The sequence below is a fragment of the Panthera leo genome, chromosome C1 (assembly GCF_018350215.1).
Source record: "Panthera leo isolate Ple1 chromosome C1, P.leo_Ple1_pat1.1, whole genome shotgun sequence".
Classification (NCBI taxonomy): Eukaryota; Metazoa; Chordata; class Mammalia; order Carnivora; family Felidae; genus Panthera; species Panthera leo.
This window is the reverse complement of record NC_056686.1, coordinates 138,327,379-138,353,768: the sequence shown is the minus strand read 5'-3', so window position 1 is coordinate 138,353,768 and position 26,390 is coordinate 138,327,379.

Sequence of the window (26,390 nt, the reverse complement as noted above, 5' to 3'; positions counted from 1 at the left end):
GCTTCAGGCTCTGAGCTGTCAGCACAGAGCCCGATGCAGGGCTCGAACTCACAAACCATGAGATTATGACCTGGGCCTAAGTCGGATGCTTAACCAACTGAGCCACCCAGGTGCCCTGAAACAATAAAGATTTTTTTTTTAAATGTATTTACTCTCTGACCTAGTAATCCTGCTTCAGAAATGTATCCTTACAGATACCATACACATGTACACAACAGTAATATTTTTTTCACTGCAGCAGTGTTTATGTCACCAAAGATTGAAAAAAACTCAAGTGTTCCTCCACCAGGAGCTGATTAAATAAACTATGACATACTTTCAATGGAAAACCATGCAGCTCTACACAGGAATAAAGAATATTAACAACAAACAAACAAACAAACAACAAATAACCCCTCCACCCAGAACTCCAAGCTAAGTTGGTCAACAAAGAAGGCAAAGTACAAAATAATATATGCACTATACTATGATTTGTGTAAGAAAGGTGAGAATATATCTGTATCTATATCTATCTATGTTGTTATGTTTATGTGTATAAACAAACAAGAAAGTTTACGCAAGAAACTAATAATAGCCTTGACCAGAATGGGTTGGTGGTGGGAGAAGATGGGGACAGGGGTAGAAACAAGATTCTCAGTGACTACTTTTTAATATTATTTTGAATTTTGAACCACACTGAAAAGTTAAGACAGTTAAGAAAGGGATTATAGGCAGCTGAATGGAGCTATGTTTATGTGCTAACCTTTTACTCTGCTCTCAGAAGCAGCAATTTTACCTTAACCTTTCTCATGCTCTAGCAAGAACAAAGCATGTTCCACTTAGAGTAATTTCGGCTACATTTGGGTCTGGAGAAGGAAGGGGAAATCTGTACTGGGGACTTAGGTGGAGAACACATTTACTGTGACTTAAAAAGAGCCATCCACTAAGGATAAGCAGCTTAGTTCCTAGATTTGTTCATCATAGTCCACTAAAGGTATGCAATAATTTTATCTGAAGAGTGAAGGAAATACCTACTCAACAGATTTCAGAACTAAAATTAGGATTCCTTTATTTCTGTTTCAAATTGTTAAGAACTAAATGTTGTATGCTGTGTTTGAAAGAGCGAAGGATTCTAAAACCTTGGCCTCAGCAGTTAAACCATCAAAGACAAATACTAGATCATCCATATCTACTTCATTACCATCCCCTAAGAATCATTCTTCATAGAACCCTCACTGAGAGTTCCTTATTGTAAAAAGTACAGAATGATTTGTAAGTGAAACAAACTTTCCAGCCTCAGGGTTACCTGATTTCCATAGAAGCTCTGTAAAGCTGCTACAAATGACAAGAGGCATTCATAGCTTATACTTTTAGAGTGATTTACAATTTATAGATTAAACTCTCCCATCTCATTTCATTTGATCTTACACTCTGGTATGTGGCGATTATTAACTTTGTTTTATAAATTAAGAAATTGAGGTTCAGAGAGGCGAGCGGTTAGATAAGATCTTACCTCCAGAGATTGGCAGACAGGCAGAGGCCAGACTGGACCCCAGATTTGATTCTGAGACCAAATGATTTTCAATGATCACACAGTTATATATATATACATATATATGTATATATATGCATTATATATGTGCATATATGCATTATATATTTGTATATATATATTTGTATATATACAAATTTGTATATATACAAATATATAATGCATATATGCACATATATAATGCATATATATACATATATATGTATATTTGTATATATATGTATATTTGTATAAATATGTATATTTGTATACATATATATTTGTATATATGTATAAATATGTATGTATATATATACAAATATACAAATATATATGTATATATACATATATACATACATAATGCATAAAATTATTAATGCCTGCCATAAATACACATATGACTAGTTTAGACATAACTAGTGATAGTTATATCTGATGAGAAGGTTAAGTCTTAAAGTTGGTTTGTAATGGGGCACCTGGGTGGCTCAGTTGGTTAAGTGTCGACTTCGGCTCAGGTGATGATCTCACCGTTCATGAGCTCGAGCCCTTGCATTGGGCTCTGTGCTGACAGCTCAGAGCCTGGAGCCCGCTTTGAATCCTGTGTCTCCTTCTCTCTCTGCTCCTCCCCCGTTCGTGCTCTGTCTCTCTCTCTCTCTCAAAAATAAAATAAACATAAAAAAAAAGTTGGTTTGTAAGGAAAAATATCCAGTAGTAAAAAGTATCTTTAGAGATCATTAAAACACTCACCAAGTAAAAAACATGTAATATGGGTGGTTCAGCAACCCTGGTTCTGATAAATTTCAAAGTACAAATTAATATATTACATAAACTTATATTACATAAATAGGTATATACCTGAATATTTTATGTTACATGCACTTCACAAAAAAGAATGACTACAGGTGAATTTCTACAACTAAATGTACATATCATGCAAGTGCACTACTGTACCGATAACTAACATTCACTGAGAGCTTTCTGAGAGTCACATATTATGCTAATTTTTATGTTACCATATTTAATGCTTTACAGATGTCTATGAGGTAGATCCAAACTCACAAATACAGATGACGAAACAAAAGTCTTTGAAAGTTTTAGTCACACAGGAAGTAAATACCAATGACACAATTTAAATCCATTCATTTTGAGTTTGGAACTCACACTCCTGGAATATGAATTAGCGTTCATACTCTCGTTTGGATGCAAATAACTGTGCATCAAACAAGGCAGCAGAAAGAATCTTATAGATATCAAAGATGATAGGTTTGTCAAAGATTCATAACCCAATTTCCAAATTCTTATGTGAAAACTATGGCAATAGGACTTCTAATCAAGATGGCACTGGAAACACACATTAGAGACTTGTCTGTTTCAAATACATAGCATTATAAAGTACAGAGAGAAAAAAATCAAAAGACATGTGTACTAAAAAATTTTTTGTTACTGTTTATTTATTTTTGAGAGAGAGAGAGAGAGTGTTAGCAGGGAGAGGCAGAGAAAGAGGGAGACACAGAATCTGAAGCAGGCTCCAGACTCTGAGCTGTCAGCACAGAGCCCGACGTGGGGCTCAAACTCATGAACCATGAGATCATGACCTGAGCCAAACTCGGATGCTTAACCGACTGAGCCACCCAGGTGCCTCAAAAGATATATGTGTACTAAAAATAAAAATCCCCATGTAACAGAACACAAAGCAATAAGTAAGGTTGGTGGTGTAGACTTGTTAAGTTCCAGGTCTGGTAGCAGACAGAGACACCAGGGGTTGATATTGTATGGTAGTGGAGATGAAAAAGAACACCTGGCAAGAGAGTTCAGCCAGTCTCACTGCATGAAATCTGCACTGAGGAGTGATTCACCAAACTTTGAAAAAGAGACTGGAAAAAGTTCAGCTAAAGCTTATGCAAACCCAGGGATCCAGAAGATGAAGACAAAGCCAACCTCCTAAAATATAGGACAAGACCCTCCTGCTGCCCCTACTTACTCAATGATTAGAATGAGCAGAAAAAGAGGAGATAAGAGAGAAAAGTTTTCTTTTCAGTACAAGCCTGCAAGCTAATTTCCAATGCACATGAGGAAAACTTAAAGCAAAGAAAGATAAGACCTCAACAATTAGCAGAGTATATAAAGTTAAAAAGAAAAGAAATATGCAAAACAAATACATACACAGAGCAATCAGAAAACATCTTAAAAATGAGGTTTTAAGATTCTCAAAGAAATAAAGGAATAATATCTGTAAAAAGAATGAGAAAATATGAAACAAAGTCATAAGACAAGAATATATGTATATAAAAATATAAGAAACATCTTTGAAAATGAAAATACTCAGGGCGCCTGGGTGGCTCAATCGGTTAAGCGTCCGACTTCGGCTCAGGTCATGATCTCATGGTTCATGAGTTCGAGCCCTGTGCTGGGCTCTGTGCTGACAGCTCAGAGCCTGGAACCTGCTTCAGATTCTGTGTCTCCTTCTCTCTCAGCCCCTCCCCTGCTCATGCTCTCTCTCTCTCTGTGTTTCAATAATAAATAAACATTAAAAAAAAAGAAAATGAAAATACTGAATTAACTGAAAAAGAAAACATTAGTAGACACCAGAAATTCTAAACTGGATATAGGAGAAAACACAATAAACTGGAAAACAGATTTGAGAAAATCACAAAGAATAAGACACTGAGATACAAAGAGATGAAAATGGGGAAAGAGTAGTTAACAGTCATGGAGGATAGATGCTTTAACATATATCCAAACAAAATTTTCAGAAATAGAAGATAGAAGGCATGGCAGATATGCAATGTTTGAATATATAATGGTTGAAATATTTCCAGTATTAAAGGTCAGTATGATACCCATGATTAAAAGCATCATAATCGTTGAATCTATAGAAATATACATGAAAATAAATTCACACCTCAACCTTTCATATAGCAAATGCAAAAATCAAGGTTAATAAGAAAGTTTTTTTTTTTTTAAAGTAGGCTCCATGCCCAGTGTGGAGCCCAATGTGGGGCTTGAACTCATGACCCTGAGATCGAGACCTGAAATGAGATCAAGAGTCGGACACTTAACCAACTGAGGCACCCAGGCACTCCAAGAGAAAATCTTAATACCATAAGAGAGAGAGAGAGAGAGAGAGAGAGAGAGAGAGAGGTGGGGGGTGGGGGGGAAGATTATCTGTAAAGTAACAATAATTAATTGGCAGGCTTCTTATCTATATCAAAAGATTCTGGAAGATACTAGAGTAGTATCTCCAAAGTACTGATGGAAAAATAACTGTAACCTAAACATTTAAATGAACTAAATTACCATCAAATAGGGAGGCCAAAATAAAGATATTTTTAGGCCTATGAAAACTAGTTTATTGCTAGACATGTTGAAATTATTTCTTATAGCCAAAAAAACCCCTCCAAAATAAAAAACAAAACAAAAATAAAAAACAAAAACCCAAAACTGAACACTGTGGAAAGGCATGGGACATAAGAGAAAAATGTGAGCACAGAAATCAAACTAATGTGTGTTTTAGAATAAAACCAACAGGAGTAACTGGGTGGCTAATAAGTGTCGGACTTTGGCTAAGGTCAAGATCTCACAGTTCATGAGTCTGAGCTCCATGTCGGGCTCTGTGTTGACAGCTCAAAGCCTGGAGCCTACTTCAGATTCTGTGTCTCCCTCTCTGTCCTTTCCTCACTCATGTCCTCTCCTTCTCTCAAAATTAAATAAACATTAAAAAAACTTTTTTAAATACAATAAAACCAACAAAACACCAAGGAGAAATTACAATTCTAAATACATTTGTAAAGAAAGGTAACAGATAAAATGTGGAGATTATTTAGGGAGAGAATATTCTAAGCAATTTTAAGTTTCGTGAGAAAATACTATAGTACTTATATATATTAAAAATTTATGGGTAATAACTAAAAGAAAAGAAATGCAAACTTTATAGCTTCCAAACTAGCAGAGTGGAGAAAAAAGGATGAGAAAGAAAGAAAGAAAAAAACAAAATAAAAATGGGTCCAAATATGTCTATGACTACAAAAATCATAAATGTATTAAATTAACTTCTTAAAAGAAAAATACTATCAAAGTGGGCTTAGAAAAATAATTCCAGCTTTATTATGCTCAGATGGGACACACCTAGAACAAAATGGTTTGGTGGTATAAAAATAAAAAAGAATGCAAAAGACTTTCCAGGCAGATACTAGCTAAAAGAATGTATGAATGTAGGAGACAACATATTAATAAGCTTTCCTAATAGCTGTATATTAAAAAAAACCCAGCTCCAAAAAATAGGGAATTCCTATTATACATACATAATTACTGATTCAATTTATTTGCTGGTTATTGGGCTTTTCATGGTTCCTATTTCTCCCTGTTTCAGTTTTGATAGTTTATATGTTTCTGGGAATTTATTCATTTCTTCCAGGTTATCCAGTTTGTTGGCATATAGTTTTTCATAATATTCTCTTATAATTGTTTGCATTTCTGTAGTGTTGGTTGTCATTTCTCCTCTCTCATTTGTGGTTTTATTTATTTGGGTCCTTTCTCTTTTCTTTTTGATAAGTCTGGCAAGAGGTTTCTGAATTATATTAATATGTTCAAAGAACCAGCTCTGGTTTCATTGATCTGTTCTATTGTTTCTTTAGTTTCTATATCATTTATTTCTGCTCTAATCTCTATAATTTCCTTCCTTCTGCTGGCATTAGGCTTTGTTACTCTTTTTCTAGCTCCTTTAGGTGAAAGGTTAGGTTGTTTATTTTGAGATTTTTCTTGCTTCTTAGGTAGGCATATATTGATTGATATTTCCTTCTTACAATTGTTTTTGCTGCATCCCAAAAGTTTTGGACCATTGTTTTCAGTTTCATTTGTTTCCATGTATTTTAAATTTTTTTTAAATGTTTATTTATTTTTTAGAGAGAGAGAGACAGAATGCAAGTGGGTTGGGGGCAGAGAGAGAGGGAGACACAGAATCCGAAGCAGGCTGCAGGCTCTCAGCCGTCAGCACAGAGCCTGACACGGGGTTCAAACTAACAAGCTGTGAGATCATGACCTGAGCTGAAGTCGGACACTCAACCGACTGAGCCACCAAAGCGCCCCTATTTCCATGTATTTTTAAATTTCTTTTCTGATTCTTGGTTGACTCATTCATTGTTTAGTAGCATGCTGTTTAACCTTCATGTATTTGTGGACTTCCCAAATTTTTTCTTGTACTTGCCAGGGACTGAAGGAGAGGGGCTGACTACAAAGAGATACAGGAAATTTTTGCGGGTGATGGAAGTTGTATAAATTAACTGTGGTGGTAGTTAAATGAATAGGTAAATTTGTCAAAACTCAGAATAGCACACTAAAAAGATGATTTGGTTTTATTTAAATTATACCTTAATTAACTTGATTTCAAAAGGTCTGCTTAATTGCTTAAAATAGTGGTAAAAACATTGCCTCAAACACATTTATTAAATTAGAAAAATGATTAAAAATCGATCAAATGTTTTAATCAAACAAGTAAGATAAAAGCAGAGTAAATGTAGGAAACAAGGTGAGAAATGATGAAGATAATCTAGCAAGACTGATGAACAAAACAAACAAAAAACCATTATGGGTATATACATAAACTTTACAGACTTTAAAAAGACTGCATATTCATATACAGACTTAAAAAAATTTTTTTTAACATTTATTCATTTTTGAGAGAAAGAGTGTGAGTGGGGGAGGGGCAGAGAGAGAGGGAGACACAGAATCTCAGGCAGGCGCCAGGCTCTGAGCTGTCAACACAGAGCCCAATGCAGGGCTCAAACTCATGGACCTGCAAGATCATGACCTGAGCTGAAGTCGGATACTTAACAACTGAGCCACCCAGGTGCCCCAAATCCAGACTATTAATAACACCTTAGGACATATTTGATACCTAAATGAACCGATCAACTTATTTACTTTTTTAATTATTTTTGAGAGAGAGAGAGAGTGTACAAGTGAGTGAGGGACAGAGAGAGAGAGAGAATCCCACAAGGGGCAGAGAGAGGGAGAGAGAAAGGAAGAGAGAGAGAATCCCAAAGTGCGGCTCAAGCTCATGTGATGTGTGGCTTGAATTCATCAACTGTGAGATCATGACCTGAGCCAAAGTTGGATGCTTAACTGCTTAACCAACTGCACCATCCAGGCACCCCTGAATTGGTCAATTTATACATATATATTTTATATATATATAAATATATATATATATATATATATATATATATATATATATAATATATATCTGGGTTTTTTTCTGGTAGAATTCAAGAAAGGAATGGGTTTTACAAAATGCCTCATACGGTCATACTCCAACCAAATTTTAATGATCTGTATTCATTAAACTCTCACTAGGAATATTTTACTTATTACTAAAATCTTATCCAACTTTTCAGTCCCAAGGCTTTGAGCTTTCCATAAGCTTTTACCATTTCTTTCCATTGCTCTCTAATTGCCTTACCTATACGACTGTTGTCTATTCAACCTCAACTTACACTTATTTTGTATTCTTAACTGGATTTCACATAATGCTCTATAACTACTGTGAGTGACAAATGAAATTGTTTTTTTTAAGACTGGTGTTGAAGAAAGGAAGACACGATTGTTTTCTGAAGTTATAGAGATGAGAGTACCTCAATTGAGTATATTAAAACTAGAGAAAAAATAAACTTTCCATTTCCTCTTCTCTGGGTTTAAATTTTTTTATGGACCTATATAATCTTCACCAAAAATTCTGAATTCCTGACACTGGGTATTTACAGAACTGCTCTTTATGATGAGAAAACAGAGAAAAATCATCATATGTACATATAAATAAGGGGTTCCTTCTGAGGAATCATATCAAATATTTCCTTATGAAACAGATGTACGTCAAGAAAGAGCAGATCACTTCAAAAAATATCTTACATGATAACTAAAGGCAATGTATGATTCTTGACTGAAACTTACAGAAAATAAATGCTATAATAGGATAGTATCAAAATAAATGGCAACATTTGACTATAAGACTGTATATTGGGGTGCCTGGGTGGCTCAGTCGGTTAAGTATCCGACTTTGGCTCAGGTCATGGGCTCGTGGTTTGTGAGTTCAAGCCCCACGGTGGGCTCTGTGTTGACAGCTTGGAGCCTGAAGCCTGCTTCAGATTCTGAGTTACCTCTCTCTGCCCCTCCCTTGCTCTCTCTCTCTCAAAAATAAATAAACATTAAAATTTTTTTTAAAAAGACTGTATATTACATGATAGCATTGTATCCATGTTAAAGTTTATGAACTCAATAACTAATTCATTGTTGCTTTGTGTACTGTAAGAAACATCATCTAAAATGAAAAAGATGGAGCGCTTGGGTGGCTCAGTTGGCTAAGTGTCCGACTTTGGCTCAGATCATGATCTCACAGTCCGTGAGTTTAAGCCTCGTGTCAGGCTCTGTGCTGAGAGCTCAGAGCCTGGAGCCTGCTTCAGATTCTATGTCTTCTTCTCTGTCTTCCCTTCCCCCTCTCATACTCTGTCTCTCTTTCAAAAATAAAATTAAAAAAAATGAATAAAATGAAAAAGAAAATCAGGTTGACATCAGACTTCTCTCACACAACCATATATAATAGAAGACAATGGAGCATGCTCAATTAGTTTTTAAAAGTAAAAGATGTCTACCCAAGAATTCAAAGCTAGCCTAGCTCTATTATTCACCTCTTTAAAAAAAAATTTAATGTTTATTTTTATTTATTATTTATTTATTTATATTATTTACTTTTTATTACAATAAAAAAGTGTGTGCATGCATGTGCATGGGGGGGCAAAGGTAAGAATGAGAGGAAGTAAAATTATGTTGAGTCTCTTATTGTACATACAGGGAACTATTATATAATTGTATTCACGACACTGAAAGAAGGATGTAGCACTTGCAGAGTAAAAATATAATATATAACTCACAAATGGGAATGAGAATAAAGATAAAAAAAAACTTAGCAGGTTCAGCAAAATATAGGAAGAGAAAAAGAATAGGAAAAAGCAAAAAAATAAGTATTAAAAACACAGTTCAGCACTAAGTACACATGATGAAAAAGTTCCATATCCATGAGGAACACAGGCAAATTTAAGTACTCTCACTTTCCAGGGCTTCTATGAGATAAGATAAAGAAAGAGAAGAAGAAAATGTTTTCTAAAAAGAAGTGTAAAAAATAGTATAAAGTAAGAACAAATCTATTTTTTTTCATAATAACAGTGAGATCATTCAGTTCTTTGACTAAAAAAATAAGACCTTTAGGCTTGTCTAAAAAACAAAATCCAATCCTTTGCTGATTTCTATGTTACATAAGCAATTTTATGCTATAAGACTCACATCTTAAAAATTTATAAGCAAAAGTTAACATTAAAGGAACAGGGAAAGATACATCAGATGACACAAACCAAAAAGCAAGAGCAGCAACATTAATAGCATACTTGTGGAAATCAAAGCAAAGTATATGATACAGGCAAAGTCAATTATTTTTAACTGATTAAAAAGTATGGATCTACATTAAGGATATATATTTTATGAACTTTATGCTACAAATAACATAGCACTGAAATATGAAACAAAGCTATTTGAAATTCAAGAAGAATATGAAATTTTGGAAGTAATTGTTGGGAAAATAACTTTTCTCACAGTCATTTTTACAAATCAAGCATCCAGAATTAAATTAAAAAATCAACCAACACAATGTATGTGCATAACTTTGGATATAGAAGAGACCATAATTTTCTTCAAATGTCCATGTAATGTTTATCAAAATTGATTATATTGTATACCACAATAAAAACTTCAATGAACTTCAAAAGCTAAAAAATTTATAGTCTAGCAACTAATCACAGGACAATAAACCTAGAAACTACTGATTAAAGATAAAAAGAATAAATAATACTATCTAGAGACAAAAAAAATCATTCTCTAAAGAGGAAATAAAGTCATAAATTAGATATTTCATATTTTAAAAATAACAAAAAGGCAGTCAAAAGTTCTTAAGTTAGGTTTCAGTTATGAGATGAGAGGTTGAACTCATATTTCTATCTCCTATCTCTTGAGATCTCATTAAAATACTAGTAAAGAAATAATTTTTAAAGGGAAAAAACATACAATTAAGAGAAGGGATGAAAGACAACCTATCAGTGGAAAAGGGAGTTTAACAACTTCAGAGAGAAGGAAAGTAGAAGGAGTTTTAAGTGCTAAAGCAGAACAGTAAAGCAGGGAGCCAACCCACTTGAGGTAGCCCAGAAATGCAGAAAACACAAAATATGACAGACTTTGGTAGAGAGACATAGAGCTGAAAGCAGGAAATAAATGAAAGTCAGAAGACAAAGTTGTGCATTTCCCAACTACTTGTCACCCTAGGATGATCAGCAGTCACTTCCACCCTTACTTCAATTAAAAAAAAATGAGGTTTCTTGTCCAAAGAAATTTCACACACCATCTGGTATGAATCAGGGTGGCTAGAATGAGAGGCAGTGCTTCCCATCAGAGACATCAGCATTTTACACTTAGGGTTTGTAAAACACAGTGACTATTTTCATGTATATCTCATACAAAGTGAAGTCAGCCAATATACGAGTCTATACTAAAGCTCTTCTATTTACTCTATTTAAAAAGTAAACAAGGACCAAAGATCACCAACTACTTGAAGTATATCTGCCACAACGAAGAGAAAAATAAAGACCACAAATGGGGGGAAACTGACTATGGAGAAAGTGGAGAATATTTACAAAATATAAAATAACTTTGAAAAGCTTCCAATACATCCATAAAACAAGAACAGGATATCATTAAGAAAGAATGAGGTTAAAATAAGAAGGAGCCCTTGGAAATTAATATATGATTACCAAATTCAATATTTGGAAGTTTGGAAAATCAAGTTAAGAAATATCTTTAAAAAACAGAATAAAAAGTACAGGATAGGCTTTGAGAAAGAAGTTAAGAGTTACAGAGGATTGATTTTAAAGGGTTACCATTCAACTAACAAAAAAGCCTCAGAATGAAAAAAACTGGGGATATATACAAGGAAAAATAATCATAGAAATAATAAAAGGATAATCCAGAGATTAAAAAAGGATATAAAACTCCAGATTAAAGGATCCCTGTATGCCAAGCATTATAGATTTTAAAAAAATCCATAATTAGGCATAGCTTCATGAAACTTTGGACCACTAGGTAAGGAGATCTTAAAGCCTTCTAGTAAGAAGAAACAAGTCAGATAGCAATCATCTGATGAGCAATACTGGAAGAAATGGAGCAGTCTTAAAGTTGTAAGAAAATGATTTGAACTCTGGTATCTAGCAAAAGCAGTTTTCAAATATGGAAATAGAATAAAGAATTTTTCAGGTCTACAAGGACTTAAAGAATTTACTTCCTATACATACTTTCTGGAATGATTACTTGAGCTTTTGCATCGAATCTAGCAAAAGAAGAGAGGAAATCAAGAAAGAGGAAGACTCGGGGATCAAAGAAATAACTCTCACTCAGGACATTTGATTAGACACATGTTTAACTCTCAGACTAAAATATAGACTAGCAAATTGAAAAAAAAGGAGTGACTGAAGGAAAAAAGAGTAATTCACAGAAGAATATTTAGCAAAAACACATGCCAATTCAGTTAAGTCTTATTGTTAATGTGCATTGGCAAAAGAAAATTAAGTTATAATCTATCATGGTTGTGGGTGTAGAGAAAGGTGAGAGAAAATTCAAGCATTTTAAAGTTTTTGTTTTGTTAGGATTTACTGATTACGTCTATATTTTATTAAGAGAATGAAAGTTTCTTATCCGTGGGTGTGGAAAAAAATTAATACAGGATGCAAAATTTCCAAACCACAAAAAGAAAAACCAGGATAAAAAGGAATGTTAGATCAGTTCCACTGAAAGCAGGAAAAAAAAAAATAAGACAAATAAATATGCAAAAAAGTAATAAGTAGAAATCTAATTATGAGGCAGGAAATAGTGCAAATGTATCAATAATCATAATGCATACTAACAAATTCTATTCTTTCATTAAAAGACAAAGACTCTGGCTAAAAAGAAAGAAGGAAAGGAAGGAAGGGGGTAAGGATGAATGGAAGGAAGGAAGGAAGCAAGAAAGGAAGGTAGAAATTCCAGCGACAAACTAGTTTAAAAAGGCACACTTAAATCAGTATGATGGAGAAATGTTGAAAATCAAAGGATAAAAAAGATAAACCATATAAATGATAACAAAAGAAAGCAGCTATAAGATAAAAAAAAAATTAATGTTTATTTTGAGAGAGAGAGAGTGAGCATACGTGTGTGAGCACACAGCGGAGGAGCAGAGAGAGAGGAAGAGAGAGAGAATCCCAAGCAGGCTCTATGCTGTTAGTACAGAGCCTGATGCAGGACTTGATCTCATGAACCATGAGATCACGACCCGAGCAGAAATCAAGGGTCAGATGCTCAACTGACTGAGCCACACAGGCACACAGAAAAAACTTTTTAATTGAAGACAAAATCCATTAGTTATGACATGAAGGGTATTTAAATTGAAAAAGTCAAATTCCAACAAAAACATAATAATAATCTTGATGCCTTAGTCTTATTTAGAAACATATGTTCTGTACATACACACATACACATATATATACTATTAATATATGTAGTATGTGTAGTTTAGTATACAATAGTACATATTACATAATATATAGTATTTATATTAGTATATAATAGCATATAGTATAATATATATACTGTGTGTATATACACACACACAATATTCATAGTACATATCTGTTTGTATACACATACACACACAGATATTGTTTACTAATATAAGGAGAAATAGTCATATCTACAACCATAGTAGAAAACTAAATAGAGCGTTTTCATAAATTAACAACCAAGTAGTCAAAAATAAATGTCAGAAATATTAAGCTTCATCAACAGAAAATACGTATTGTTCGTAAATACCCATAGAGAATAATTATGTATTAGGCTATAAAGAAAATTTCAATAATTCCCGAAGTGGAAATTATGCAGAGCATATCATCTAAACTAAGAAATAACACTATCAGGGCACCTGGGTGGCTCAGTCAGTTAAGTATCTGACTTTGGCTCAGGTCATGATCTCATGGGTCGTGAGTTCGAGCCCTGCATTGGGCTCTGTGCTGACAGCCTAGAGCCTGTTTCAGATTCTTTGTACCACCCCCCCCCCCCGCCCCTCCCCTGCTCGCACTCTGTCTCCGCCTCTCTCGAAAATAAACATTAAAAAAATGTTTTTAATAAAAAAAATAACACTATCAATCGACAGCAAAGAAATAACTAAACACATATCCTCTTAGAATTAAAAAAAATATTTTTCTAAATAATGCCTGTATTAAAGAGGAAATAAAAAATAGATTACAGACTATTCAGAAATAATTGACCTCAGAAAAAAACCCTAGAGCTTTAAAAGTTTTTAAAAATGTTTTACAAAAACATTTATGTATTAAAAAAAAAGACCTACTTTGAAACATATGAACCAAGCATTTAATTCAAGGATCAAGAAAAGAAAAATAATATAAACCTAAAGAAAAGAGAACAAACAGATGAACAGTGATAAAAAACAGAAATAAAGAAAACAAAAACAAAATGGTACACTTGGACCACCAAACAAAAGCTGGCTGTTTCTACAGTCCAGTAAAACAGATAGTTCTGGTACTATTTCAGTATTTTGAATGATCTTAGAGAAAGAATAAAAGCCTTTAAATTTACTTTAAGAAACTGATGTACTTTGCTATGAAACATGACAATGATATAAAACATGACAATGATAAAGCAAAAATAAAAACTGAAAACTAATCTCACTTATTCTTTCATTCAGTATTTACTGAGAGTGTACTGTATTTCAGGTACTGCACCAGGGACTACGGATAAAGCAATGAATAAAAAGACAAATCCCTACCCCACCACCATTTGCTTATTTTGAAAATAAGCAAATCAATACACGACCAAGTACAGTTTATAAGAGGAATATGAGCTATCTATGTTGAGTATTTAATAAAATATATTATTATATTGATAGGTCAAAAAACCCCATATGATCATCCTTAAAAATGGTTAAAGTTATTTGATAAAGTTCAATATCTACTTCTATTTAAACTACTTTAGGTAAATAAGAAATTGTGCATGATATACTTATTTAACATTATTCTGCAAGAATTAGCAGTGCAACCAGATAAAATTATATGAGATGCAAACATTGGAAAAGATTTGGAATTATCATTATTTGCTAATGATAAAACTATGTACATGAAAAAACTCAAGTGTACCAGTTAAGCTAGTAAGATACTTCATGAAGTAAGATAGTTCATGCCTGTTATAAATAAATGTATAATGGGTGCAGGGGTGGCTAAGTCGGTTAAGCATCCGACTTCCGCTTAGGTCATGATCTTGCGGTTCATGGGTTCCAGCCCTGCGTCCGGCTCTGTGCTGACAGTTCAGAGCCTGGAGCCTGCTTTGGATTCTGTGTCTCCTTCTCTCTCTCTGCCCCTCCCCTGCTCATGCTCTGTCTCTCTCAAAACTATATAAACATAAAAAAAATTAAAAACAATAAATGTACATTAAAAATAAGAACAAGAAGAGTTTTATATAAACAGAAACATAGTAGAACATGTAATAGAAAAAAAGAGAGTTCACAACAGCAACAATGGTAATGGTAATACCATAGAAGCTGCACTATTAAAATCAGTGGGAATAGGAAGAGCTCTACTAGACAATGTGTCGGGCTCTGTGTTGACAATGTGGAGCCTACTTGGGATTCTCTCTCTCTTTCCCTCTCTCTCTGCCTCTCCCCTGCTCATGCTGTCTCTGTCTCTCAAAATAAATAAAAAAAACTTAAAAAAATTAAAAACTAAGAAAATTTTAAAAAGTGGGAGATAAATCAGAATTAAGTGTAGCTTGATTTGATTGAGTTATTTTATTACCTTCTGTACTTTTAATATGTTTGAAATATTTCATAATGAAAAATAGAAACTTTGCAACATCTATAGTCCATTTGATCTTTATTTTGGTGTAAATTGTGAGATTAGGGGACTAATTTTATTCCCATTGCCACACTATTGAATAATCCATGCTTTCCCCATTTTAATTTGAAATGCCTGCATCATATTGTAAATTTTTCTATGCTTTTCTATTTCTGTCTTCGTTCTGTTCTTTTTAATGTCTATTCTGGCCTCAGTACTAATGTTTTAGTTATTAAACCCTTTAAAATAAGTTTATAAATGAATAGATGGCCAAACCTATATTACTTCTCCTTCTCTTTCCTGTCCTTCTTCCCCTCCCCAAAACATTTGCCTGGTACCTCCTTTGTGTTTATTGTCCCTCATAGCATACCAAGTAAATGTTAGAAGATCTGGAATAACTCCTGATGAAGCTTGGAATACTTTATGCCAGCTCCATAAAGACAGGGATTTGTTTTATTTTTTGCTGTATCTCAACAGCTTCCACAGAATTTGACATACAGTAGTGTCTGAATATTTGTTCAGTGAATTCATTCATTTAAAAAAATGCACAAAAAAACCCTGAAAAGCTAGGATTTTATTATATTAATAGACTAATGGGAGGATATTTTGCATCTTTATCATATTTAGTCATGCCAACATGGATCTGTTTGTTAATGTGGTTTTAAATGTCTCCCAGCAAAGTTTTACAATTTTCTTCAGCTAAATTGTAAATGGAATTCCTTTTATGTTTATCCTTTGTATGATTTTTATTATTATTAATATCCTTTTTCTTTCTTCTTAAAAATTGGCATTGGTAAACAGGGAGTTACTAAATTTGTGAGTTTATTTTTTATTCAGCAAACTTGCTATCTTCTTTTAATCTGAAAATAATATTTTGTGTTTTGCTAGCCAATCTATATATTTCTCTTCTTTTTCTTTTCTTATTTTATTGGGTAGAACTTGTAGTAAGTTGAGATGCTGGAGTGATGATAGGCAACATTTTTTTTTTGAGACTTTCAAATGGAATGCTTGCTGTTTTATAAATTTTATTTTTAGATTTTTGTAGATACCTTTTTATCAGATTAAGAAATTTTCCTTCAGTTCTTAATTTGCTATTTGTTGTAATTGTTGAATTTTACTGAATGCTTTTTACACATAATTATACAGTTTTTCTCTTTTAATATATTCAATGTAGTAGATTACCTTGATAGATTTTTTTTTTTTTTAAAAAAAAACATTGAACCATTCCTGGAATAAAGCCTACATGCTCAGGAGATAATACCCACATACATAAACATTATTCACTTCAATCTGCCAATATTTTATTTACAATTCCTGCATCAAAGTTTCCATGTGAAACTGGAATATAATTTTTCTTTCTTTATTGTTTTTGCCTTATTTTGACATTAAAATCAAAAGAGAGACACTTTCCCACTGTTTCTGAAATATTTCTTTCCTTTTTCACCTTAGTCTGAGCCACCATCTGAATTATCCCCTAATCCTCCCTTCTTTTCAAATTTATTTTTTCTATTCCCTGACCCCATTTTTTCCTTCCTGCATTTTACCACCTCACACATACTCTAGAATGTAAGCTCCAAGAGTAAGGAGTTTGGGTCTCCCCAGAAATTTGGCTTCTATTACCTATAACCTTGTTATAACCCTATAACAAGGGTTTCAAAATTTCTGTTGAATAAATGAAAGAAATAAGATCCTACTTTTCATCGTTCAGTCTGGCAAAGATAAAAAGCTTGAAATGCCCATATTGACACTTTGGGGAAAAAAATGAACATACATTTATATGCATATATTCTAAAAAGTAATTCGAAGATAGCAACCAAAAGCCTTTAAAATGTGATACCTTTGACCAAAGAAGGGTAGTTCTAGCAATTTATTTTTTTGATATACTCTAATAATGTGAAAACATTTTTTATCAAAGCATTGTTTACCAGGAAAAAATGGCAAACAACCTAATTGTTCAATGATACGTAATTTTTAAATAAATTATGATACATCCATTGAGTGGAACAGTATGTACTTCTAAAGTTGTCATGGAAAGATGTTTAGGACAAATTGCATACTTTAAAAAGATGGTAATATAATATGCACAATCATTCTATTCTGGTAAAAAAGTTTACTTCTATATATTGAACAACGCCTAGAATGTGCACAAAAATATTGCTATGGTTTACCATTAGTACTAAGATAAACAAAACTCTTTTTCTTTTCCTTTACCCATATTTTTCTACCTTTCTATCATGAACACTATGTTTTCGTTGAAAAGCATAATTTTAAAGCAAATTCTAATATCACGCTGTCACCAATTTAATGAAAAGTCTCTGGGTTTGGGAAGTAAGATCAAATATTCAAGTGTGTGTACGTGTGTGTGTGTAAATGACATCTATTGTGGGCTACTCAGTATCTGAACACACTTCTTATTTTGGGGAATCTCACAACAAATTACTAATGAGAAATAATGTGACTTAGGTTCAGGCAAACCAATGCTTCCATCTAGAACTTTCAATTCTGTGACAGCAATGCAGAGACACAGAAGTCATTAGCAATTACTCATTGAACATGTGCCCAACTGAGATACCAAACTCCAAGAGTGTCCAAGGGCAGCAGAGTGCAGCAGCATGATGAAGAATGTCCAGTGGAAACTATGTTAGTAGCAGCTCCTAAAGCAGAATTCCTATGGCATGATATTGGCTATGCTTTGCCTTCTTTGGTTTCTACTACATTCTTAAGCCTGGTTCTCCAGTGCCCATACAAATTCTGTAGAACTCTATGATATGTTTCCAAAAGAGTCCTTTTGTGCTTTAGACAGGTTCAGCTTCTATTGCTTAGAATAGATGTACAGTAGGAAATGTACAGTATAGTAGGAAAGGCACTGGAAGATATGTAGCTCCTGCAATCCAAGAACATCTATTGTGGTGAAAAAGAGAAATAGTCAGTTGTAACTACATGTGATAAACGTTGTGATCTAGAGCACATACTGGGGCATATGGTATAATTCTCAATTGGTATAGCTGGCATCTGGTACAACTGCTTTGCAATTATCACCAGTTAATGCTCTTGCATTTCAAAAATTGCCACTATTTTTCTAGGTAGTTCAAAAGTTTACTAGAGAGTGCATGGGTTTAATGCCAGAGAGATCAGGTATGAATACCAGCAATGATATTTACTATTTTGTGACCTTGGACAATAGATCTAATCTCTCTAGGTCTTAATCTCTTCATTTGTTAATTATTGTGAGGATTCAACATGATCATATTAAAATTTCACATATCCCACGCTGAAATTCTTAACTCTGCTCCTTTATTCTGTGGCTCACATTATATCTACACTTTTAATTCATGTATACTTCCACTATAAACACCACTTGCCAATATGATCAGTTCTTTCTATCTCATCAGAATATGAAACTCCTATGCATAAATCTAAATATCTGCTTTATTTCATACTATGCATCAGCTACTGCAGTTCTGGTAGAGAAATTAGAAATAGCCCATATAAAGTCAAGCTGCCCTTTGCCCAGACTCACAATGCTATGTTCAGATAAACACAAACAAAATGGTAGCCCATATCCAAAAAAGCACTGAAAAGTGAAAAAAAGAATTTAAATCTTTGCTGAACTCTCATGAAGAAGAACTAATGTAAGATTTCATTGCTAATACATAGCAAAAAATCTTAAAATTCTCTTTTGTCATCTCCTTAAATCACAGAGTAGGGTAGCTGCCCAGAATCTTAACTTAGACCCTCAAATCTTCCTCAAACTATCTCTCTAAGCTCCACCTAATATAACTTTTTCCCTTAATACATCCTTTCTTCCAGTCTTTCTGGATTATTTTCTCCCTCTAACTTCCTAATGTAAATGAATCAAGCTTTCTCAGCTTCTTTCAATTCTCCTCCCTTCCCATCTATATAAAACAGCGCGTGCGCGTGCGTGCACGCACACACACACACACACACACACACACACACAAATGGCCCTGAAGCCTGAGCAAACAGAAAAAGATTGATTAACTTTTAAGTATTCATAATCTTTTATCCTTCCACATGCCTTCCAAATTTCTCCTTCCCTCATTCCCAACCATCTCTCCCCTTGTCCCTTTCTCCCTTCCTGCCCCCCCCTTTTCTCTCTTTCTCTCCCTCTTACTCATGCCCACACCCCCACACCCACAATTGTATAGAGTTGAGCCATGAAATATTTTGATTTGAAACTGCAATTGTGTCTTTAAAAATACTTGGCAATCCTACATTTTTCTGCTTGGTCTTTTACTCTTTCCCAGCTCTGATCTTTCTCCTGAGCTACAGATTCACAAATGTCTCTACCTTCTGAACATCATCATTTGGGTGCTTTAGGGGCATTTCAAACACAAAATTTAAAGTGAATGAAAGACTCAGAAACTTGCTCCTTAAATCTTCTTTTCTCTCCTGTATTCTCTATCTCAACTATCAACTTTCACTTGGTCAGTCAAACAAAAAGCCCTGGTGTGATCCCTGGCTTTTCTGCTTCCTTCATACTCTATGTTCATTAATCACCAAATCCTGATCTTTCTCAGTGTTATAATCTGTCACATTGTACAGTATTATACACATTAGCTGTTACTACCCTAGATCAGACTAGCTTCCATGTTTTCCTCTATCTGGTCTTCCTGTTTCCTGGTCTGTCTTATTTCAGTCCACTGTTTTTACTATTGTTAAAACAATCTTTTTAAGATGCCAATCTCATTCCGTCACTTAACAACATGGGTTCTGGAGTCTACTGTTAAGTTCTGAACCTGATTTAATCATCAACTAGGGAGAGGGGAAAGTGTATGTTATAGTGGGTAAGCACACAGACACTAATTTCTGTTTGCCTTGGTTCAAATGCCAACGTTATCTTTATTAATAGATGACCTTGGAACTATTAGTTAAATTTGTAGGACATGATCTTCTTAATTGTAAAACTGAGATAACAAAAGAATCTATACTACAGAGAAGTTGTGAGGATTACATTAATAAATAGAAAGCTCTGACAGAGCCATGTAAATGCTATTATTATTATATGGCCTTACCTAGATATATAGCCTTTTAGTTCTTCAGTCGCCCTATCTATAAATCGAAGTAATATGTACAACACAGGTTTTTTGATATTAGACAACATAAAGAGACTCACATTAGATGTCATATTCTCTGTTAAAATATCCTCTTATCTCTCAATTCCCCAAGGCAGAAATCAATGTATATGCCGCCAGTGCCCCAGTATGTGCTCTAGATCATAACGTTTATCACATGTAGTTACAACGGACTATTTCTCTGTCTTCTTCATCACAATGGATGTTCTTGGATTGCAGGAGCTACATAGCCTCCAGTGGCTTTCCTACTGTACATCTGTACATTCCTACTGTACATCAGCAAAATTTTATTCTACAAGTTAATGAATGAATATATATAAAGTGCCTTTCCCAGTGTCTACCAAATAATGTCAATTCTCTTTATCAATTTTTCAGTCTGTATGGGGATGATGGTAGGACAATTTCCTACTAGAGTTCTCTTTGCTTTTAATTTTGACCTCCACCAAAGTACTAGGTCATTTGGTGATGAGCCCTTTTACCTGGATCTAAGCCAACTGTCACTGCTGAGTTTCAGTATCCCAACCTCAATAATCTCATAATAAGAAATTAAGTCACTTTTCCATTTCTGTGTCTTTTTCTGAAGGGCCAACACTGAAGAAAAATGTCTCTAACAATAGTTCAGGGCACATTCTTCAAACACTACAATGCCATCGTGACATCATTAAAATTGATTCTTTCCCCACTAAAACATCTTCATGGAACGGATGAGGTTTGTTAAGTTTAAAGATTTTGCCTTGGAGATCCCTTAACTCTCGGAGGCTTTTCATAAACATATTTGGTATTTTACACATATTCATAATTAAAATATGAATGTGAATCATTTTCTTTCAGTGTTTCTTAATGAAGACACCTCTTATAATTTGGATAAATCTTTGGAAAAATCTTTGTTAGATGGGACTGTTCCATCCTCTGCAAGAAATCTGAGACTTCTGGACCCTTCCACTAGCACTCTCCAATGGCAATAACACTTTCCCATCACTGTGATAGCCAACAATGCTTCTAGACATTTCCAAACTCTCTTTGGGGAGCAAGAGTCAGGGGGAACAAAAATGATCACACTTAGATGAGGATCATTTTCAGTTAGATCATTCATCTAACCTTTAAAATATATCCATTTCTCTGGTATACTTATTACTTTGTCCCTATATCTTACTGATGAACTCAAGGCAAAGGTAAGGGTTACTTATTTTCTCTCTCAAGAAATGTATTTTTTCTTTACAGAGGTAAGATGTTAAGAAGAATCAACACTTGCATTAATTGAATAGGTATATACTTGCTAAACATTATCTTTGAACTATTTTTATTTGTAGTTAGTTAAACCTGCAAACTTGGCACTCTCTCCTACAATGTGAAGGAATTCCTCCGAAAAGTGACCACAGTTCTTCAAATCCATGACTAACAGATATTTTACATTGAATAGAAATTATGTAAAATGCATGTTTTAAATAGATTTTTATGGAAAATTCTACCTATCTAATTATTAGGTATAGTAAGTTACTGGGAAGTTTCTTAAAAATACTATGAATAGATATTGAATATTTTCAAATGCCTGTCATTTTCATCAAAATGGTAATCCAAACTAAAAATATCATAAAAATGAAGACCAATAATTTTTTATTTTGATGATAATAAGAATGACAAACTACAAAGAAGTACAAATTGTATGGGAGTTCTTGGCTTTCTTTACTTATGACAACCTCACTGCAACAAGACAAAAAATCAGTGAGATAAATGATTCAAATACATCAAATAATAAAGTCTTCTGAAGTAGAGTTTTTATATTTCAATTGGAAATATAAACAAAGTCTTATTTTATAATGCAAATCTAACCTTTTCTACTTTGAAATAATTGCCCTGGCATGTTTCTTACATTGTTTCGAAGAAGTCAGGCATACCTACCTTTCCTCTTTGCACCCATCTGATTCCTAGCTTTTTCTTTTTAAAGAATATTTATTAAACATTTGTGTGTGTGTGCCCACAGCACTCTATTAAGTACTCTGAATTATGTCAGGGCAAGAAATGAAGGAAAAGGGGAAGCGCAAATTAAAACAACAGTGAGATATCGCTACACACCTATAAAATGGCCAAAATCTGGAACACTGACAACACCAAATGCTGGCAAGGATGTAGAACAGAAGAAACTCTCATACATTGCCTGTGGGGGTGCAAAACAATACAGCTATTGGGGAAGGCAGTTTGGTGTTTTGTTTTTTTTTTTATAAAGCTAAACATACTCTTACCTTATGATCAAGTAATTGCACCCCTTGGCATTTAAGCAAAAGAGCTTAACATTTATGTCTGCACAAAAACCTACACACAGATGTTTACAGCAGTCTTATTCATAATTGCCAAAACTTGGAAGCAACCAAGATGTCCATCAGTAGGTGAACAGAGAAACTATGGTATATCCAGACAATAGAATATTATTCGGTACTAAAAAGCTATCATGCCATGAAAAGGCTGGATAAATCTTAAACACATATTACTAAATGAAAGAAGCCAATCTGAAAAGCTACATACTCTAGAGTTTCGATGATATGACATCTGGAAAAGGCATAATTATGGAGACAATAAAAGATCAGCAGTTGTCATGGGTGGGGTGGGAGTAGGGATAAATAGACATAGCAAAGGATTTTTAGGGCAGTTAAAATACTCTGTATGATATTATACATGTTTCCAAACCAATAGAATGTATAACACCAGGTATGAACCCTAAGGTAAACTATGGACTTTGGGTGATTATAATATGTCAGTGTGGGTTCATCCTTGGTAACAAATGTACCATTCTGGTAAGTTATGTTGATAACGGGGGAGGCTGTGCATATGTGAAGTTAGGGGGTTATGGGAAATCTCTGTACCTTCCTCTCAATTTTGTTGTGAATGTAAAACTGTTCTAAAAATAGTCTTCTTAAAAAATGAAGGGAACCAAGAAAAAAGGATGTATTTTTAAAAACACACTATTTTTCAAATAGCTTGCTTTCTAGAAAAAAAAAGCCTTAAAAAAGAACTACATGCAACAAGCATGGTACAAGCCACAAAGTGCAAAGTGGCAGAATGGAATAGTAGAAAGAACACTAAACTTGAGTTAGAAAACTTGGGATCAAATCCAAATTACTGTGAAATTGGGCAAGACATTTATATTTACTTTTTCTAAATCCCAGTTTTCTTTCCTGTAAAGTAAGAATATTAACATTTCTTTTAGAGTTGTTTGGAGAATTAATGAGCTAAATCTCTGAAAATACCAGCATAGTATAATGACTGGCACACTTAACTAGCCACCCATTAAATGTTTCTTTTCCGTAAGTCTAGGAATGGAAAGCAAGGGGGAGCAAAAACTGGCGGGATTTTTTATAGTTTTATTACTTTGCCTACATGTCATAATTTATAGGGGAAAAACACTATCACAATGTATAGAAGAGCAGGAAACCCCTGGCTGTCTTCATTCAAACTTATTTCTGCCAAGTCATTCTCCACTTTCTGTATTATCTTATGGGACCCAGTGAAGAAAAAGGTGTATTGTATGGCTAGATGTTAGCTGTAGTAGCAGAATTCAGAAACACTGTTTTTTACATTGGGAAAATGGTCTATGAAGGCAGCTATTTCCAGAAGAGCCAAAAATAGAAAGTAGACAGGCATGCTATGAAAGTAGCTAGAAAGGCAGCTCTAGGGCAGGGCTTCTCAACTGTAACACTAATTGCATTTTGGGCCCCATGGCTCTTTGTTGTGGGGGGCTGTGCTGTGCATTGTTAGATGCGTAGGAGCATCACTTGCCTTGTATCATACCCCACTAATCATGACAACCTCAGTTGCCAATAGATATTGCCAAATGTTCCTTTAGGAGGAAAAACTTCCCCTGGTTGAGAATCGCTGATTTAGATGGTAACAATGGAAGGAAAAGAAAAAGAAAAAAGAGTGAGGTAACTAATAATACTGTCCAAAAGATTCACAGTTAAAAAACAGGCACAATTTTAAAAGATTTATCAACACAAAAATGATATATGTTTATATGAACCATGTCTGGGGAAAACTATCAGCAGTAGCTCTCAAGTAGATCATGTCATGAGCAGACGAAGAATAAATGTCGTATAATGACTGTGTCGAAGGTCAGAAGCTGAGCGAAAGAAATAATGAACTGGGTGGGGGTAGACACAAAGATATGGGAGTGAGCCAGGTCTGTGGTGATTTTTTTCAGTGTGCCAATTTTAACTTTTTTTTTTTTTTTTCCAAAAAACTAACTGAGGAAAACATGGTAGTAGATGGCAGGTGGATAGACAGGCAAAAGGATTAGAAATAGTCATTTGAAAGCATAATCAGATTAAAATATAAAAAGTCTTTTGTCCACTTTTCTTTTTTTCTTTTGAGGGGGTATTGATTTGTAATAATTCTTTTTCAATTACATGTGTTAAAAAGTCCTCTCCAGTTTGTAACTTGTTTTTTTCATTCTCTTTAAGGTGACTTTTGAGAGAAGAAACATCACAATTATAATGCAATAAAATTTAATGATCTTTTCCGTAATGACTTTTTTCATTTTGTATCTTAAATTTTTCCCTACTCTGAAGATATTTTCTTAAAATTTTATAGTTTTGCCTTTCACATTTAATTCTTTACATCACTTAGAGCTGGTCTTCATATAAGGTATGAAGCAGGGGTCACAACCATATAAATGTCTCTGGGCTGTCCTAATTCACTCCACTGGCCACCCCACCTGTCTTTGCACCAGTATAGTACTGTATTAATTACTAAAGCTTTATATTAAATCCTCAATGCTGGTAGGTCAAGTCTCCCCACCTAATTCTTCTTAAAGAGTATAATATCATTACCTTAATCCCATCTTTTATTTATTAAACAGATGTCTTTTATGTTCTGTGCAATAGTTTTAACATGTGAAATGTTTGCAAATCTTCTTCTTAGTATGGTTTCTGATACTCTTTCTTGATACCTTGTATTGTAAGTATTTAATGTAAGCTCATTTTTTTTGGCGGGGATGGATTTTATCTGTGGGAATTTTTTGAGTCCTATATTCTAAATAGATTCTTTAGGAGAGAATTCATGTTTGCTTCTACCAGTGACTTGGGGGATTTTAAACTTGGGACCACACTAAATTCTTGGCTTTAATTTTCCTTTTCATATCATATTCATAGTGTGAAGCTCAGTAGCAAACCCACAAGACCAGCTTGTGGTTACAAATGATTAGGGAGGCATTTTATTATTCTCAGGGCCAAGATAGGAACCAATCAGATTTTCTTGAAGTGCTATGGGAAGTGATAGGCTGATCTTATTATGCACTCTCACAGTGAAGGTGCAAAGGTTTGGAAGTCTATGCTGAGGGGACCTTATGTTTATGAAGAACCTTGGACTTTGATTCTTTCTTGTTCCTCTTTCTTTCAATGAGGACAGAGTCTGTGAAACCCTAGCCCAGGGCTAACCAGGCTCGACAAATACCCTAAAGCTTACCTCTCTGGATGGCACTTTTACCTAGGTTTGTTTGTTTTGTTTTGTTTTAGCCTTTTAGGATAAACACACCATCACCATCTTTCACACCATCTTTCCAGTTCATAGTTGAATGCAATATTATGTTTATATCAATCATATCATTTTTAATTGTTTACCATGAAATGCTAGGGTGTCTAGTTCACCATACTAACAAGACATAAAGGTTAAATTTTATTTTTCTCCTCACCTTATCTATCTGTTCTCTTTTCTTTTTTAATTCCTGGTTTCAAAATACAAGATACTCATTTTGGAAAAAAAACCTCAAGTGATATGGAAGTATAAAAGTAAAAAATCACAGCCTCCTATCCAACCTCCCCATAACTCTAA